This window comes from Hibiscus syriacus, unplaced genomic scaffold (genome assembly GCF_006381635.1).
Source record: "Hibiscus syriacus cultivar Baekdansim isolate YM2019G1 unplaced genomic scaffold, ASM638163v2 tig00112215_pilon, whole genome shotgun sequence".
Classification (NCBI taxonomy): Eukaryota; Viridiplantae; Streptophyta; class Magnoliopsida; order Malvales; family Malvaceae; genus Hibiscus; species Hibiscus syriacus.
In genome coordinates this window covers 1,458,213-1,472,391 of record NW_024063268.1, presented here as the reverse complement: position 1 = coordinate 1,472,391, position 14,179 = coordinate 1,458,213, and the positions used below count along the sequence as shown (strand labels likewise).

At 33.3% G+C, this 14,179-nt stretch overlaps 1 pseudogene; it reads left to right on the top strand.

Annotated features, from left to right (window-relative positions):
- Positions 1-7,062: 7,062 nt before the first annotated feature.
- LOC120175715 lies at positions 7,063-8,448 on the top strand (annotated as a pseudogene).
- The last annotated feature ends 5,731 nt before the right edge of the window (positions 8,449-14,179 follow it).

The following is a 14,179-nucleotide window of genomic DNA, read 5'->3' as shown; positions in this document are numbered from 1 at the left end:
AGCGCCATTTTTGGAACAAACGCTGCAAAAGGTCAGATCTATAGCGGTGTTTTCGATACAAATGTCACAAAAAGGTTGAGATCTATAGCGGCGTTTTTGGAACAAACGCCGCAAAAGGTCATATCAATAGTGGCATTTTTGGATACAAACGCCGCTAATTACCATTCTTTAGCTAAGATTAATTGATATTTTGCATATTTCATTTCTGCTCTACATCACTTAAATTTAATATCATGTTATATAAATAACAACCATAAAGTTTAACAACAAAATAAATTAAAATTTATAAACATTAAAATTAAATATAATGTAGTTTGACATTGTTCTCTAGAATTTAGTCTAGGTTATTTCACTTTCAATTAAAAAATATTATTCACTAGAATTTAGTCTTCATTGCTCCTTTGTGGGGAAAGGAAGTAAAAAACAGTTTTCCTTGTTTGGTGAAGCATCGTTAAGTTTTTCCTCCGTGTAAACTATATATGGAGAAGCTTTTTATCCATTTCACCAAATAAACCCCCTAGCTCCGGTTCACCAACAAGACTCCTTGCACGCTTCAATGCTTCACTTGAAACAGATAACGACCTTTCACCTACAATATGAAAATTGATTGGTGGTGGCTTGAGAACATAATCAAGCATTAAACAAAAAAATTAAAGTAAAATATAGAAGTGTTTACTTGGAGTAACAGTAGAGGTAGCGTTGTATTCATTGATGATAGATATTGCCTTTGCCATTGAAGATTCTTTCAATGCCATAGATTTCCCCAATCCGGATCTAAACATCGGGTATTTATCCATTCCTCTATTATCATTCTCAATAAGCTTCGAACATCCTGCGCACGATCTATGAAATTTGAGAGTACGAAATAAAAATATAGCGGCGAAAAGATTCAGAGATTATTACCTTGAAGTAAGAGATTGACCATGGAAGGGTATGGATCAATAGGAGTTCCTTTCGGGTTATCATCGGGTTTCGATGGCAAGAACGGACCGGAAGCCTCCCAACGATAATTTGATCCAATGTCAGAGCAAATACGCCACGTGGACATTTCGACGATTTTGCTTAGATATTGTGGATTAAATTTTATGAAGTTTAATCCACAATCAATTTCTCTTACTCTGTCCATACATTTGGGTGATTGAGTTACTTATTGCATGTATTTTGATGTAAATCCTTTATCTATGATGCATAAGTCCATTTAAGCAAATGAAGCATATAAAGACACAGTTCAATTGCAACAACTATAGCAGTTAAAAATCAACAAAAACCAAATCCAAACCAAACAAAATATCATGGAATTGACGCATTAACAGAACCAAGAAACTACTTCATAGGCCTTCAAAAATTAGAAAAACTATATCACTAGACGTGCAGGATAGATCCAACACACAAAGTAATAAGAATTCACACTATCTCCAAATGCACTGGTGTAAAAACTTAACTTGTAAACCTTAATTCCACATAGAGATAGATGTTTTTTCTTATGCTATACTAATTTGGTGAGTGTTAGATCAGCCTTATAATAACCTTGAGTCTTAGTCCAAGCATTGGTTTCTTTTTGGCATTCAAACAAATACCTTTCAGTCAGCTACATTATGGAAATAAAGCTAAGGAAAAGAACACAATGCTCTTTGTACCACAACCATTTGTTCCCAAACTCAAACTACTTGGATAAAAAAGAGTACTGTGGAACAAAAGGGTAAGAGCCCTACCCCAGTCTTTCCATAAAACATCAAAAACAACTCCAATAAACTATAAAATAAGCTAACATAAGTCACCTAGAATATATCCAACCAAATTTTGGACACATGGCTTGAGGGATGGTTCATTTACGTTGCCTCAAATCTTATACGTTTAAGAAGAACATTGATTTTTGAGACAGAAATGAAAATGACAGCGGGATTTTATTGGTTTTCCTATTTGAAAGCTATTATTTTTCTCAAATATGTTAGCTTTCTGGCTTTTCCCTATTTTCAGAATACCCACATTTACAAAAATGAAAAAGTTCAGTAGTGAGAGAAGTGATCAAACCATGCAATCGTGTTATAGTTCACCGGTAAGAAGCCCGATTTGGTCGTCGGGAGAGACAAAAGACGACGTCGCTTGGAATCGTGAGAGGCCCACTGTTGTACAAGAGAAAAAACTTTTAGGGAAGAAGAGTTGAAATGATTTTAAGGATCAGGCAGGAGAAAAGGGTGAGTTATATTGATCCTTTGGTGGCGTTTTTTAAAAAAGCCACTATTGCACGTGTTTTTGCGACATTTTTTTTATAACAAACACTAGAAATGTATAATGTCATCACAACATTTACTATAAAAATGTCGCTATTAACGTCACTAAAGTACGCGTTTTTGTAGCGTTTGTTATAAAATGACACTATAGATGAACCCTATTACGGCATTTTTATACAAACACCGCTAAAGTAAAACTCTGTCACGGCGTTTGTTGAGAAACGCCACTATGGATGAACCTATTGTGGCATTTGTATAAAACATCGCCTAAAGTAATATTATGTTACGGCGTTTGTTGAAAACGCCACTATGGATGAAACATATTGCGGCGTTTTTATACAAACGCTGTTAAAGTACTACTCTCTCGCGGCGTTTTGAATAAAAACACCGTTAAAGTTACCATTTTGTGTCGTTTGGAATGTAAACGCTGCTATATGTTTAAATTTAGTGGTGTTTGCTCTCAAAACGCCGCTAAAAATGTCGCTATAGAACAGTTTTGCTATAGTGATGTTATAATCTACATAAATAAATAGAAAAAGAGGGAAATAATAAAAGATGTAATGAAAGAGATTTGATTATTGAATTTAGGAGATTACAGTAGTTTAAAAAAACTAAGTTGCTAGTTTCTAATAGGACTTTTCTACTAAAGATAAAATTTTATCTTGAGTCTGAGATTATAAAGACTTCTAGGAACTTGTTATCTTTAAAGACTCCTAAACAAAAGAGACTTCTACATGGTTGATTATGACAGTTTCCCTCAAGCTGGTGAGTGAATATTTGCCATTCCCAAACTTGTTTAGAATTTCTTGAAAGACCTTGCTTGTTAGTCCCCCTTCGTGAGTACATCGGTACGTTGGGTACCTATTTTGAACGAAGAATCTTTAGGCACCTAAAGTTAATTTTAAGTATTGTTTGAACACTTATTTTTCATTAAACCAAAAAAATTATAAAATTTATAATAAAACACCCCAAAAGCCATAAACTAAAAAATAAATAGTAGTAAGAGAAATACTTGAAAATTAGAAACAAATATGAAATCAAGACTCTTAAGATGATGTCGAAGTGATCCCTTGAGTATGGGTTGATTTGAAAGGAGAGTAAAAATTGAAGCGAGCTATTAAACCCAATATGATCTCTAAGTATAGAAAAATAATCAGGGAGCATGCATTTAACAAGATTTATCTAGAGATCATGTTTAGTGTAAAAATTAACAAGAGAATATATATGAGATACATACTTAAATCATAATAACATTTAAGAAACAAACACGAATTAGTAAACCTATTAATCAAGAAGAAAAAGTTGTATAACTCAAAATCCAAAATAATAATCCATTCAAAAAGCACACAATTTTGTCAATATTAAAAATAATTAAAATTATTTTCGACGAATTTTTAATTCTTATAATCATTTCATGATTCCTTCATCATCAATTTAAAGAACATCTCTTTCTAAATAAGTGATTAATCGTTTAAAAATTGGTCACCTGTGATATTTCGTAACTTATTCTTTACAATGTTCATTTTAAAAAACTTTTTATACACTTGCAGATCCTATGAGAAGAATCAACATTAACTTTATAAGTAAATAGGCTTGTTGGTACATGTGATGTTTCTTTATCTCGATTAATTTTATGGGAATTTCACATATATCCTTCGATACTCAAAATTTATGATCCTTCTACATGTCAGTAATATAATTATCAAGTTAATCATCAAGGTTTTGTCTGTATATATTGCATAATATAAATCAATCACATTCAAATTCGACTTCTACTGAGACCTCCAACATGTATCATATGATCTATCTAAGTCGTATTCTTTGTTTAAATTTTTCCGGTCATAATTTCGCAATTTTTAAAGATGTTTGTAACTTTTTCAGCTTATTTTCTAAGCAAATCCTTTTACTTACAAGATGATTCAACAACATTCAATAAATCTTCAAGTGTATTAAAATATCAACGACAATCTTCATTTAAAAAAAACAATAAGAGTAATTGAAATTAGTGAATAAAACAATATATATAATATACAAGTTGTGTTTTTTATAAGATTATAGTTTAAAGACCGTTAAGTTCGCTTTTTATATTGATAGCCCATCACACTAATACTCACGACGTCTGGAAAAACTCAAAAAATGTTCATTAAACAAACAAAATATAGTTTTTTTAAAAGACAAATTGGCGGTATTTCCCACATGAACTATTCCGAAACAATTGTTCGTTCATCTTTTTTTTATCAACACACACAAAATCTTTTGATCTTTTTGAAATACATTACTGTACTCGTCGTCTAGTATTTCAAAATAATCCTTATTAAGATCTTTTACAATTATTTTGGTATTTCTTTTCGCACCATAATTGATAATTTTGTTTTTAGGTGTATTTTGTAAAACAACATTTCTTATATCATCATATTTTTCCGCAATTCAATCCCGATTTCTTGAGTTTGGAGCATGTTACACGAAGAGAAATAAAATTTTTGCTCAACTTGGGTTGTTGAAGGTTGAGTTGATAATGAGACACAAGTTGACATTTAGGAAGAACTTGCATCAGTTCTTTTAGAATTTTGAACAAACCAATCTAAAGTTTCATTCTTTTTCTTTTATGTAGGGTTAATCTTATTGTCATTCATCTTCTACGTACTACAATTATAAAATTTACAAATTACAATAATTATTAATTAGAGTTCACTGATTAATAATTTAATAGTGATATCTGTTATCAAAGAAGTAAAATCTTAATTAGCAATTAAGTAATTTTAGTTTTTTCAACATATAAATTAAAGTATCCAAATTACTTCAACTTAAATTATAAAAATTTAATATATTTTTCATTAATTTCATATATCATAATTCAACATTTAAATATTCTTCACAAAATCACTCAAATATATCGAATTGAATCCAAAATTTAAATTTAATTCATTAATTTTAACGCACTCAAGTTTCAAGAATTTTAAAACTAAAACACAAAATTTAACCAAATTTAATAGTGTAAAAGAATAAGTGAAGAACCAAAGGAAAAGGGAGAGAAAATAGTTTGAAGGTAGCTCAGTCAGAGAAGTTCGTCATAAAATTACGAGTGAACGACATCGTACCAATTGATTCAGGACTGAAGAAAGGGACGTTAACAGTTTGAGTTGTGGATGAAGAAAATAAAAAATAAAAATAAGAAAGTGAGAAATGAGAAAACAATGGGTGTTCTAAAAATTATAAAATAAGTGTATATTTAAGAGTTATATAATCATACAATATGAACACTATAATTAAAATAGAAATTCAAAGTCGATAACAATGGGAACCCCATTTTTTGTTTCAAAAACTCTAATCACGTATTTTGTTTTTATAGAGTTTATAGAACTCTTAAAAGAAGATTTAGGGTGTATCATATCATGAAAACCCTTCGAATGGAAGGTAAGCTTTTGTTTAAGTTGCTGCTCATCATGTCTTAAAGATCAACACAACCATTTATTTCTTTTTGAAACCTAGTAGTATTGATCTCCACTACAGCAAAACTATTCTCTACCGGTGTTTTTAGCGGCGTTTGGAGAGTAAACACCACAAACTTTAAGCATATAGCGGCGTTTACAATCGAAACGCCACAAAATAATACTTTAACGGCGTTTCTTAAACAAAAGCCGCGATAGAGTAGTACTTTACCGGCGTTTTTATATAAACGCCGCAATAGGTATCATTTATAGTGGCGTTTTTCCAACAAATGCCGCGATAGATTAGTACTTTAGCGGCATTTTTTATACAAATGCCGTAATAGGGTTCTTTAGCGGCATTTGTGACAACGTAATACTTTAGCGGCGTTTTTATACAAACGACGCTACAGACTTTAACTTTTAGTGGTGTTTTTTAAAAATAAACGCCATAAAAGGATGAATTTATATCAAACCTAGATCCCTTATCCTTTTTTCATTATTTCTTCCTATACCTGTTTATTTCCGTCGTTACTCTTTGTTTTCATTTCATAAAAAGAAATTAAATCATTTCCCCCCAACAAGGGCGAAATTCTCTGGCTCTACCATCACCTCTGAAATGAAATGGGATATGGAGATCGAAGAAATCGAGGCGGTTCTCGAGAAGATCTGGAACTTACACGACAAGCTTAGCAACGCCATTCACTCCATTTCGCGAGCTCACTTTCTAAATTCCATCAAAGCCCTCAAAAAATCTGACAAGAAGAAGCTCTTCAACGACGTCGGCGACGATAACCGGAACGGCTCAATATATGTCCTAGTGTTATCTTTGAAGTTCCCTTATTTAAAGCTATTATTCTTGGTGCCTGCGGGTTCAAGATCTGGGGGGCATTTTTTTTTCGTAATAAAATTGGGTTCTTCTGCATCTTCTTTTTCGAACTGCGTTTTAGGTAATTTAATTTCATAAATTTGGATAATTTCGTGTTTGTTGATAGGATTTTTCATCAGGGTTGGTTTTAGATCTTGTTGACAACATCTCTTTTCTTTGATTGAATGATTCTTTGTTGAAGGTTCGAAGTCTTGACTTTTCTTTTGAATGTCTTTTACTGTTTCTTTTGATTTTATTGCCATTTTTTCTTTTTTGTTCAAACTATTCATTGTTTATTTTAAGATATTTGCAAATTGCTTAAAGAAAATTTCATTTGAATTATATTATCTAGGTTTCATTCTTTGATCAATCTATTGTTCGTTGTTTCATCTTCACAAGTTTTGTTTCCCTGTGTGTATATTTATGGAATCTAAAGAACAGTTGCTTAGCTATTTCAATTACAAATTTGTATAATGGTGGAAGTTAATTTTGTGTTCTTTTGTTTGTTTGTTTGTTTAGGTTCAAAATAATTTGCAAAATGGAAGGTATTGTTGTTAGAAGGGTCATTCCATCAGACAACAGATGCCTTTTCAATGCTGTTGGGTTTGCTCATTAAACTACTAGATCGATAACTTTCCGTTTTAACTTTTATTGGTTCGATTGGTGTGATTATTGTTCATTTGAGATCATTTTTCTTCATTTCCTCGTGTTTAGGTATGTTATGGATCATGACAAGACAAAAGCTCCAGAATTGAGACAAGTTCTTATATGCTTATTCTCATGATTTTTTTGTCAAAGCGCTTTGTTTAGATCATTTTATTCTTGCATGGAAACTGAAGAAGTATATCAAAACTTTGTCTGCAGTTTATGTTAGCTAATGAATTCTAGTATTTAGACTTTGATCTATGGCTAGAACCGTTACAGAATACTAAGCTTTATATGTTGGTATTCAAACCCATACAGTTGGGGCTTTTATGGGAAATGTTCAAGATTACTAAGCTTTATTTTGCATTTTGAAGGCGCCATTGAGCTTTAAATATTAGCAGATTATTATGGCCTTGAAATTGCAGCGTATGATATTCAGACAACACGTTGCGATTTGTTTGGTCAGGTTAGAATGCTGACGTTGTCTCTCTTTTTTGTCTCGAGTGGTCAATTTTTTTTGTTATCAATGCTGACTCTCCTCTTCTTTTTAAATGTGACCTTCATGACAGGAAAATAACTACTCTGAAAGAGTCATGCTGATCTATGACGGTCTCCACTATGATGCATTGGTAGTATGTTGTTTCGTGACCAGTTTATTATTTTTTGAAGCTGTTCATATTGTCTCCTTTCAAACTAGAGGAACAACACGAATAAAACATTAGCGGATAATAAATTTCTATGAAGGAAACTTTGAGAGAACCTATATGGAATTATGACTTTTAATTAGGCACATCAGATGCTGATTGTGTTCTTTCGTAATGTTTTATTTTCATTTCTTGTTGATGCCATTCTCCTTTGTATGCTTATGGTTTTCTTGGTTCGTAATGTTTTAGTTTTTTTGTTGCTGCCATTCTCCTTTGTATGCTTATGCTATTAACACCTTCAAGGAAATGGACATTGGCTCCTTGGATATTGGGGATTTTCTAGGTAATCTCTCTTATTGCTCCCTTATTTTCCAAAATGTATGTTCTTATTTCAGTGTGTTCACTATTGTTCCCTATGACTTTCAGCAATTGGTGCAATGATTGCTGCAACAGATTCTGTTCGCATACTGCAGGTATTCATAGATTAAAATTGTGCTAACATTTTTTTCTAAATTGAAACTAGAATACTAAACTTGCTAAAATCGAGTTGTTTCTATCTGATGGTGTAGGTGCTTAGTCAGGATGAGACTCCGTTACTTTACAGTATGGTTTTCGGAGTGATGGGTTGTAAATGATATAACATATGTGGTGCTTTTCAATGCGATCCAGAGTTTTTTCTCACAAATGCTGATCCTAAATTTGCTCTCGAGTGTTTTGGCAAATTTTTGTATTTAGTTTTAGCAAGCACTATAGTGGGGTGGTTGTATCTTTTCATGCACATCTGATTCATTCTGTGAATACCAAGTTAACACCAAGGTGTGATGTTTTTCTTTTCCTTGTAGGTTGGGCTTGTTAGTGCTTACATCATCAAAAGTTGTACTTTGGCAGGTATGTTTCAATATTATCTGGATTTTCATATTGTCGGAACCGTCTTTCGGTTGGGCCCAGAATTTGGTTTCGACTTAAGAAAAATGGTTTGGAGTCGCCATCGATCATTTTAAAACAAGATTTGGGCTGATCGAACACCATCTTACTTGATTTGCGTTTCACCATAAATGTGTCGGGTTCGGGAGTCGATTACGGTCAAGGAAAGATTAGCACCCTTGAACCGCCCTTTCAGTACCAATTAATTTATCGGTTGTCTTTATGGCGAAAATCAAAAATTTAAATTTAAAATATCGATTCGAATAATTACCTTTGATCGATTAAAATTACCACTGAAAATGCCACAAAATGTTAGATAATAAAATAAAAATAAATACAAGGAAAAAAATTCTAAGATAAAATAGGTAGCAGAGATAATTAAAAGTTAGTAAAAAAAGAAAATAAACAAAAATTAATTAATTAATTAAAATAAATAAATAAAGAAAAGAAAATGAATAAAATAAAAAAAGTAAAAGGGTTAGTTAAAAAAATAAAATAAAAATAATATTTAAACTAAAACCTTGAAAGAAAAAAATTTAATAAAACATAAATGATTAAATTAAAATAAAAGTAAGATAGTGATTCCAAAATAAAAACATTATTCCACCGCTACAAATGAGGAATTCCTTAATGGCTAGTATTCTAATTAAACCAAAAAATCTATGAAACTCAAAAAACTCTTATTTCACGCGTGAATTCATTTCTTTCATCTGTGCTCTCTCATTCTTTTGCTTTCCTCACTGCGGCGCAAAGAGAGAAGGAAGCCATCGTTGTTTTAAATCAGCGATGAATACAAGCCGATCGAACCTCGATCTCGACTATCTCTCTTTCTCTGTCTCTTCAAAAAAAATGAACGATTTCTAGTCTGATGAAGTAGCGTCGGTGGCTCCGGTTCCAATGGAGAACGAGGTAACTTCCCTTCTTTCTTCTCTCTTGATTTATATTTTCTGAAAGGGTTTGAATTTTGGTATCCCTGTGGCTTTCGAAAGTAGTCCCCTCTTATCGTGTTCTTCCACCCATTTATAGCCCATGATTTTGCTATTTTTAGTTCGAATTTTTTAGTCCCAACCGAACTAAAACACTTGATTTTTGTTGTTTGTTGTGTCCTCTAACTCCACGGTGCTACTTGGTGCCGAGAAAAACAACGTTGACTGCGTTTGGTTGAGAAGCATATGGCGTGCGACTGTGGGAGTCTTTGGTGAGAAATTAGTGTCTACAACTGTCCCTCTTTGTCTTTTTTCATGGAACAAAAAATAGGACAAAGATAAAAAGACACTAATTTTCGTTCGGTGGAGTTGAAAATTGACTCTAATATTTCAATTAAGAAAAACTCTATGTCGAATTGAGTTGTGGATGACACTCCGTCGGGAAGTCGAGTCCATCTCGAAATGATATAGAATTGAAGCCGCAGTTTGGGATGCGACTTCTCGTTGCCCTTTGGTCTTCTTCTCGGCTTAAAGACCTTGGTTGGAAATTCGACTGGAAAGTATTTCATTGAATCCATCATGTGGTTCATAGGCCTTCGAGCTGAATGAAATCGAACTCAAAAGGTCTTCGTTGATAGAAAGCTTTTCTCAACTTAAGCTATGCTGCTGAAAACGGTTTCTTGTCACTGAGGCACGGTTAACTCAGGTCTTCTTCTCGACTTGAAAACCTCGACTGCAACCAGACAGTAGTGTGATTGAGGTGTCATCGAGCTAAATGGAAATGAACTCGACAATTTTGTTGATAGATATCTATTCTTGCCTTGAGCTATGATGTAAATGATAGCGCCTTTGAGCTGAGCGTAGTCGAACTCGAAGGTTTTGTGTTTCAAGAGAAACATTTTCAAAGATATTTTTTCAAGAGAAACAATTTCAAAGGTTTTTTTGTGTTTCAAGAGAAACTTTCTCAATGGAGGCAAAATTTTGTTTCAAGAGAAACATGTTCAAAGATTGGTGTTTCAAGAGAAGCTGTCTCAAGAGAGACAAAACTTTGTTTCAAGGGAAACCGTCTCAAGAGAGAAAAAATTTGTTTCAAGAGAAACTGTCTCAAGGGAGACAAAACTTAGTTCCAAAAGATTTTTTTTCCATGGGAAACTATCTCAAGAGAGACAATTTGTTTCAAGGAAAACTGTCTCAAGAGAGACAAAACTTTGTTTCAAAAGAAACTGTCTCAAGGGAGACGAAATTTGTTTCAAGGAAAAACATATTCAAAGATTTTGTTTAAAGGGAAACTGTCTCAAGAGAGACAAAGACAAAATTTGTTTCAAGAGAGACAAAACTTAGTTCCTAAAGAAATTGTCTCAAGGGAAACGAAATTTGTTTAAAGTAAAACATATTCAAAGATTTTGTTTTAAGGGAAACTGTCTCAAGAGAGACAAAATTTGTTTCAATGGAAGCTGTCTCAAGAGAGACAAAATTTGTTTTAAGAGAAATTGTCTCAAGAGAGACAAAACTTTGTTTTAAGAGAAATTGTCTCAAGAGAGACAAAACTTTGTTTTGAGTAAATTAGTCTTAAGCGAGACGACCCCTTGTTTCGAGAGAAACAATCTCAAAGGTGATCGATAATCTGCTTGTTTATGCATATTAAAGAAATCTTTTCAGAAGCTCTAATCGTTGACTTAAGGAAGTCAAATATGTGGATGAAATGTTTGCTGTGACACTAAATCACTTCATCAGACACGATATCCTTCTTCGTGAAGTTGAAATCGTGGATGAATCCTTCGCTGTGAAATTGAGATTTTACTTGAATATCTTTCGCTGTGAAGTTTAAATTGACTCTGAACGAGACTTGGCAAGTTGTTTTGTCGTCAGACAATCGCCCCTTCACTGTGAAGTTAAACTTTGAATTAAATATTCTTCGTTGTAAAGTTAAAATCCAATATTGTGTTGTTTCGAGTCCAATATCTTTCGCTGTGAAGTTGAAATTGACTGTGAATGACACTAGAAAGCTGTTTGTTGACAGACACTCCTTCGTTGTGAAGTCGAGCAACCACCGTCAACTTTTAAATGTACTTTTGAATCGAGTATCCTTCGTCTTGAAGTTGAAACTTGACTTCTAAAAGCTGTAAAAAAATTATGTTGCTAAAAAATGTAATACTACAATGCATGCAATATGAATTAACCTTGGATGGAGTCTCATGTTTCGTCTGTCGAACTGGTCCTTGGAATATATTATGCCCCATTTCTTCTTGGGTTGCAGCCTTTCACATTTGAGAATGTCTTGTTTGAAAATGTTTTTCTCCTTTCTCTTATTTTAGGAGGGAAAAAAGGATATGAAAATAGAAGAATTTTGTAAAACATTGCCCCTTAATTCAGATTTGCAATCAAATCAAATCATAAACATGAGTTCAAAGTATATCAAATGAATCAATAGCTCTTTTAATGCTTTCAAAGTTATAGCTCTTTGACAAATATTCAAATGAATGAGTTGGCTTTATGTGGCCTCCTATTTAGCCATAACATATGTCATTTTTTCGGTCATTGATTGGCTTGGCATTTTAATTGGATGCGGACAAAATGACGCAACTAGCATAATCAATTACTAGATCTTCTATTTCAGTCCTCTGAAATCTTCCATTTGTTCAAGCTTTGTAGGCTCTTCTAACAAAGGTAGTGCAAAAATATCGGTCTAAAAATGAAATTCCTGAATGCTCATGTGAAATTGATTATAACATGTGTTCCTTAACTCCCTTAGTCCATTTTTATCGAAATTCCTTATTTAAATAAATTTAATTTGCCATTGTCTGGCTAGCTGAATCCATAAAGCCGAGGCGTTTAACCAATTGCTCTAGAGGGACAGCTCAATATGTAAACACCTTTATCAGGTTAGCTGAATCTTATCCATAAAGCGGGGGAGTTTAACCAATTGCTTTAGAGGGATAGCTCAAACTTTATTGTATAGTATAATCACCTTTATCAGGCTAGCTAATATTATCCATAAAGCCATGGCATTTGACCAATAGCTCTAGAGGGACAACTCAAGCTTTATAGTATATATATAATATTATAATCTGGGTATACGAATCCAATTTCCTAAGTTTTTCAAGGAGAACCTATTATAGTCTAAGTGTTTTTTAAAGTCAATGAATCTCATCTTTAGAGTTCAATTTTCAAACAACTGACCTAAACTAGATTTGCTTACTCGACTATACTATTTGTGAAGATCTTTATCATCAATGAACGTCTTAAATAAGAAGTATAGTAATTTTCATATACAAAAGATGTCCCATGTTTTCCGTACCTATGTACATCTAAATGCTAAGCCTTATGAAGGGAGAAGGCTATGTAAATGGTGTTCGAGTTTTTCGGGGTAAAGTCCTTGTTTTATCAGGTTTTGATCATGTTAACTTGTCAAAGATATGTAATTCTGAATCATTTATAGAGTTTTTTTAATTAAGTTTATATTCAAAGAATTGCAAGTTTGCAAATGTGATTCATTGCTCAACATCTTTAAAGTAACATAAATTTATTTAAAAGTCCTTACAAAAACATGAGAAAAAAAATGAAAGAAAACATATTCAAACAGAATGCCTTAAATGATGAAATGATCTCCCTCACTTGGATGCTCCCAAGTTGTTGAAGTCGATCCAATTCTGGTTACGCATCTTCTGTACGACCCTCTTGAATGTGTAACAGTTCTCGATAGTGTGTCCTGGGACACTGTCGTGATATTCACAATGAGCATTCTCATCATACCACTTGGGGTATGGGGGCTTCATGGATTCCACCGAATATGGTGACACTACGTGAGTGCCAAGAAGTTGCTGGTCATGGGAATAGGGTCGAAATATTCCTTTTCCCTCCTAGGTTCTCTGGAATCTTATTTAGAAGTACCTGACGGTAAAGCTGTAGTTGATTTTGGCTTGGAGATTGTAACACCTTTATTAGTGTGGTATGTGTTACAATTATTAATATCCCCATCATTTTCCTTTTCAGGAGGTTTCTTACTGGCCTCTCCATCCTTTATCTTGCCTTGCTTTATGGTCGACTCAACCATTTCCTCGGCTATAACAGAGTCTGAAAAGCTTCATGATGTGATCGCAACCAGTTGTCCGAAGTATGGAGTCTTCAGGGTCTGTACAAAAAGTTTTCAAGTTTCTTTCTCATCCATGGGCGGATGAACTTGTACAGCAAAATCCCTTTATTTTTGTGCGTATTACCAGAAACTCTCGTTATGCTTCTTTTCCATGCTTTGTAGCATAACTCGATCTGACCTTATATCATTGACATGCTTGTATTGTTCCAGAAATGACTTGGCCAGGTCCCTCCAGGTCTTGATATTTGATTGGCTTAGCTAGTTGTACCACCGGATGGCTGAACCCCATAGACTCTCCTGGAAGCAGTGGATCAGGAGTTGATCATTTCCTCTATATCCTGTCATTTTTTTGCAGAACATGGTGATGTGAGCGGATGGGCAACTATTCCCGTCAAACTTCTCAAATTATGGGGACATAAATTT